This window comes from Triplophysa dalaica, chromosome 18 (assembly GCF_015846415.1).
Source record: "Triplophysa dalaica isolate WHDGS20190420 chromosome 18, ASM1584641v1, whole genome shotgun sequence".
NCBI classification, from domain to species: Eukaryota; Metazoa; Chordata; class Actinopteri; order Cypriniformes; family Nemacheilidae; genus Triplophysa; species Triplophysa dalaica.
Window position 1 is genome coordinate 7,732,295 of NC_079559.1, and position 6,580 is coordinate 7,738,874.

Below are 6,580 nucleotides of genomic sequence, written 5' to 3' on the forward strand. Positions count from 1 at the left end.
GAAATGTCAACAGCCTTTTTGTAGCTTTAATGGAAACCTCTGCATTGAAATGAGAAACACTAGAGGCAGACACAAGCTGTTAGGGAACAAACAGGGAAATGATAGAACTGGTCGGGCACAGTCATTTCCAACGTGAATACTCTTACAAATGAGACTTCATTACGCTGTTCACTCCTCGGGACATTTTGGATCTAATAGCTTAAAGGGCTCGCTCTAATGAAATTCATGAAGGAGAATTCCTATTTAAAATTACATTGTAGACATGTTATGATTATGTCATTTACCAATCTGTCTTCTTAAATTAAGTATATACAGTACAGTGGGGTTTTCAAGCCTTAATCCACATTTAAGATGTTGGATTCAAAAGCAGATTTAAAGGGATAGTTCACCCAAAAATGAAAATTCTGTCAATATTTACTCACCCTCTTGTCATTTCAAACATGTATACCTTTTTTGTTTTGCACAACACAAAAGAAGATATTTTGAAGAATGTTGGTAACCGAACCACTGTGGTACCTGTTGACTTGGATTGGTTTTGTGTCCATACAATAGAAGTAAATGGGTACCGCCGTTGTTCCAATTATTCAAAATATATTTATTTTTTGTGTGTGTTATATATCTTCTTTAGTATTGGTGTTTCCTATTAATCGTACATTTTCATCTGATTCATATCAGATACATAAGAATTAGCCACCTCATGAAGTAGTTAGGAATTTCAGTGTCTTGTTGCTGATAAATGTTGATAGATTGAGTCCCATAGTACATACTTAAGAGTCTAAGCTCTGTCAAGGGGAATATTATTTTATTACATCTCAGTATGACCTCATTAAACCACACTGCCAATATCACCTCATGCCAGGCTGGCCCTGCGCCTCAGGCCGATTATTATGCCAGTCTGCCCCATGCGGCCAAAGGATGCTGAGAGCAAAGGATTTTACTTCAAATGGACTGCAAACGGACCCAATTCATCCATATTTTGCCACTGAAAATATTAAAACAAAAAATGTATGTGTAGCATGACTAGATTATTCTTCAGTTTAAAGCAGTAGATTTTGGATTGAACATCAGAAAATAAGAAAGCTTCAAAGTCCCCCTTGGATTCATTATTTCATCATTTACTTTACAGAAATGAGACTTTGAAATGAAATAGCAAACTTTTCTCAAACCTTGTAAAATGACGTCATTAACCGATCAACACACAAATACATTTCTACACAACCTTTTGAATAAAAAACAAAGTCATAACAACTCCGGCTCCAGGCGTGTAATACTTGTGGAGAATTTAGTTTCCAAGGCAACAGCGCATTCCAGGAGAGCTGAAGAGAGGAGGATATAAAGAGTTGAAATATATATTTTTATGAGATTATATAAACGGCATGTGCATGAAGAACAGGAGGGTTTTTGGGTCATGTCTCAGTTTTTTGGAAATATTAAAATACTCTCACCGTAATGTTGATAATGTGTTATACAACATAATTCTCTGTGAATGTTCTGGCAGGGTTGAATCACATCACATCAGGCTGTGACTTCTGTCATTTTTTCTTATTGCAGTTATTTTCAAACTGTTTCTTTAAATAAAATCCACAAATTCGCTGTGATGGATATAATTTGTGTGTATAGTTTGTATCACATGATGCATGACAGCAACTAAAAAGGCTGTGATTTAAAGTTAAGTTAAACTATTTGGAAATGTTTAAATGGCTGTGAGTGTACAAAAAAATCATTTTCAAACAATGTAATTCTTTAAAAGAAACCATAACGCATGAGTTATTACATCTAAAAGTTGTCTATGGTCATTCCATTAAACCTGAAGAAAAAGTGTCTTTCAGAGACATGTCAGAAAGTCTGAATTAAAAAAAATAGAAATATCACAAAAGGTATGGGCTATGTGAGTCAGGTTTTTTTGTAGAAATGTATTGTGTGTAGTGTTTTATACTATGTTATTGTTCATTTCTCAGCTCTTGTAGCTCTGCCAAAGATTTGTATTTACTCCAGATGGTGCTCTAGGTCTCCTCCCAGTGGTGAGTCTGTCTTAAAAGCTGCATTTGTCTACCTGTACAATATATTTTGGGGCATTTAAGCTGTCTATGAACACTCTGCCCATTAGTATCTGTCAGAACCCAGCGTGTGTTGGTGTATTAAACACATCTGTGGGGAGAAGGGAGTGTAAATGGATCTGGTCTGAGACTCATGCAGTTTCTACAGCGCTGAGCAGAAAGCTTAAGCTCACAGCTGCTTCTAAAGAATTAACTGAATGCTGCTGATACGAGTATAAACAAAGCTTCTGTAATAGTGTAAGAAACAATTTCTTAAGAACAAAATCAGGGCTTAATGTTTCTGTATCTTGAAGGTGCTGAGTATTTTTTTGGAGGATCTATTGACAGTAATACAATATACAATTTTGTCTTCAGAGGTGTTTAAAGACCTTTCATAATGACGCGTTATTTTTCTATTACCTTTTATTTCTATCTACATACACAGCGAGTACCCTTGTAAGGAATTTGCCATGTTGTTTCTTCAGTAGCCCTAAATAGATAAACTGCTCTTCAGAGCGGGTTTCGTAAAATTCTATCTCCGAAAACGTGAGGACATCATAGCCCTGTGTCACTGTAGTACTTTGAAAGAGAACATCGGCGCTAGATGCCACTAAAGTTCATACACTGGACCCTTAACTAGCTGAACAATGTGTTACAGTTTCAATTCCCAGAGGACATTTACGCTAAGAAATGTTATGTCCTGAAGCAAAATGTAAATGTACTTTCCTGTGTACCTTAATGTTTTTTAATATACTGTACTTTACTGGGCCAATCAAATAGAAGAATGAGAGCTAACTGTTGTATAAAATACGGTAACATCATCTTTCCACTGGATGGAAGTCAGTCATCCCAGAGATTCTCTGTCTTAGTCTCTCGCTGGACCATCTGCTCTACATCCTAAGGCCTGAATGTCACTGCCACTAATTTTTCTTCGTCAGGGCCCAGCTGAGAATGTTGGATGACCAGAACTCCCCCCCCCTCTCACTGGACCTCCTCCTTTCAGGCTGTGGTGCTAATGAAATACTTTGGCTCGGCGCAGATGCTATGTCTTCTCCCCTATCTGCTCTTTCTCACTCAGGAATCTTACCCCATTGTGGTATTCATTCAATTGACCTACATATATCTACTCTTTGGCTGTGGAACTGAATCCCTCGTTCTCATCTGCCTTTTTTATGCCGATCCATCTGCTCAAAGCTCTCTACTAAGGACGACAAACTCAAGAGAAAACTCTGAGGTGAAAATCATATTCAATTAGAGATAAGCTTCTACATAAGAACAATCGGGTATGTAAAAGTACAGTGCCTCTGACATTAACACTACACTATATGGATTTAAGAATTCTAATGGATTCTCTCAGCACCCCTGTTAGGGCACTTAAAAGCACTCTTAGCAGCACGCTTTCTCTCTCTCTCACTCTCTCTCTCTCTCTGCATTCTCTCAGGTCTTTACAGTTTAATTGAGGTCTAGGCAATTAAATTTTGCACTGGAAGCCATCTTTTGCTCACTCAATAGATAGTGGCAGCACATCCTGAGAAAATAAGGGCTTTAACCTTCCCCTTTACCAGCCTATTTCTCCCTGAGGAAATTCTGAAGTGTCACAGAAAATGTAAAGGGGACACAAAAACTGTACCTGTCTAAACAAAACAACAGTCCTCCACCACCCAGTAAATTCAGAGGGTTTGCCTATTATTGTGACATAACTCTTTCATCTCTACAGCTATATCTCTTACATAGCAGCAACACCTCTCGGCTCATCCATAATTAGTGTGTGGGTCCATTAACATAAATGAAAGGGTATGAGGCATAATGACTCAAATATCAATAGCTGGAATAAATACATTTCATCCATTAGTAGTTACTACAGTACTTCAGTCAAACAAGCTTTATGACCATATTACATTTGAAGCCAGAGACAGAAAAGAACGTATCTACAGCATGGTTTAATCTTAAAGGTCCAATGTGTAATTTTTTGTTTAATCTATTGACAGAAATGCAATGTAATAGAGGTGTAAAAAGACCTTACAAAATAAAGCGATATGGTTTTTTACCTCAGGATGAGCTATTTCTGCCTACACCGCGGAGTTACCTTACATGGAATTCGCCATGCTGTTTCTACAGTAGCCCTAAATGGACAAACTGCTCTATAGAGCACGTTTCCTAAATACGTTATCTCATTCAGGATTGAAGCAAAAACGTGACAATATCTTAGTTCTGTGTCATCCACCGTAGTACTTCGAAAGGGACAGGTGGAGTAAGCCGCTGGTTGCAATTCGCAATCTCACCACTAAATTTGACCTTTTGGTTTACACCATTAAAATTAAACAGCTTCCTTATCGATAGAATATCAACTTATATATTTCAAGACATTTCTAAAGAAAAGACTAAAAAACAATTGACAGTTCCTGTTATAGGGTGTTGGTCACATGGCCTAAATAATTCTATAAAATAATATAGCAATTGCATAGGTGCAGTCCCTCTACCTGCTGTGTGGTGGTAGAAAAAACTAGAACAGACTTTCTTGTCATTTCTCTTATCTTTCCTTACACAGGTAAAGAATCACTTTGGAAAAAATAGATAGGGTTTACAAAAGGCCCTTAGAAGCCGATCCTACTGCTATGTGTGTGTGTGTGTGTGTGAGAGAGAGAGAGAAAGAGAGAGAGAGAGAGAGAGAGAGAGAGCGAGAGAGAGAGAGAGAGGGGGACAGAGTGAGAAATCTCTGAGTACCACTTCAACATGTGATCCAAGCCATTACCTCTGACTGTAACTGCTGAAATGTCAGCTTGACTCCAAAATCTTTCAGGAAGAATGATGCCTGTTTTCCATCCTGAAGATGTTTGTTGACATGTTCAAATTCATTAAATTGGTTTAGCGATCCTTCCCCAGGTTTCTCGAAAAATATGAGACATCCCAGCTGTCTTTTCTCAGTCCTACTTAGAAAAACATAAAAAAAAGATTGAAAAGATGAAAACAAACAAGTTAGTTGGTGGTTTAAGAAGTGCTTCCAATGAAAGTATACACTACCAGCATAACATCACATTTTATTCTTTATTATTTTATAATAGGAGCAAACTCATCAAAACTATAAAATAACACATATTAAAGTATTGGAATAATGTATGTAGTGGTCAAAAATATAACTGTTAGTTTCTTTAAAAGGATGTATGTGTGTAGGCGTTATATATGGTTTGTATATAAATCAAATGATTGTATATTTATGGTGAAATATATAGCCTAATGGAGACAGTGTTATTTTCTCTATGTTTTCCATTGCAGCCAGCAGCTTCCAGACAATTAGTTAAAGCTGCTTTCCTTTTTTGTGCTCTATATTTCTTTCTACATTTTAGTGCCACTTCAAACAAGTCAATATTACACCCATAGCCTTTATAACATTCCTTCTGCACCGTGAAAAATGTGACCCATTAAAACCAAACAAGACCATGTTGTTGTTTAGACCGAAATCACTTCCTTTGGGCAAATGGTGCCCATTGACAAGCCCAAGTCGTCCTCTGATACAAGTTTTCACTTTATTTTAAGTTTAGCTGCTATGTTTCTGAGTTCTCTGAGATTTGGTAATCCTCTTAGTAATACTCTCAAAGGAGTCCTGCCTTGTTACATCTCAACTGAGTAGACTGAGAGATAGATGAACGCTTCTCTGGACTGTAATCTGCCTCACCAACTCTTAATCATCCTGACATGGAGCGGTTGGATAACTTTCTCCCATGAAGCATAATTATAATAAGTGCTATGGAAACATATGTGATATTGCTTACCACTGTTAGCTTTATTAGCTCTGTGCCGTGTGAAATGAAGGATTCAAGATCATCACAGTCATCTTCGCCCCCACATTCCCCACTTTTTCAAAAAGCAACACACCTGAGGGCCGTCTGCGGTCAACCCTGAGCTCAAAATGATCCAGTCCATTTCTCATGTCCTCAGATACTGTAACTGCTGATTAGCCTATACAGTATTCAGCCTCTCTTGTGATTCTGATACCTGTCTAGATTGCAGTGAGAATACTTTGATCCCAAAGGCACGGTCTGTCTGATTGAACCATGAACTATACTTTACATGAAGATGCCAGCGGTTCTGTGATTTACTTGAGGTCTGTGGGAGTGTTTGCATCTCATTTTCTGCTGCTGTGTGTGTATTGGATCGATATTCGGTCCTAATGCATACAAGAAAGCTTAATCCTGGTTTGGGAAAATAAGCATACAGCTGAGAACCAGCAGATTTAGAGAGCACAGTCAGCGAGAATTCAGGGTATTCTTTTCACGTACAGATAATGTATTTACGGTAAAAAACATTCAAAAAATGCCTTGCTGCTTTAAAATACTTTAGAACGGGGAAAAATCTAGATTTAGATCTCTGGAAAAAAAAAATCCTGCAAGATATCAATGAGATTGAAAGAGCGGATAGAACTTTTGGTTATCTCGTTCATCTTAAGTACTTCTCCTGAGAAAAGATCTAGAAATCTCTTATTTGTTTTCATTAATTTAAGAAGAAATCTCGACAGTGTCACAAACTCAGATTTGCCGAATCTGCAA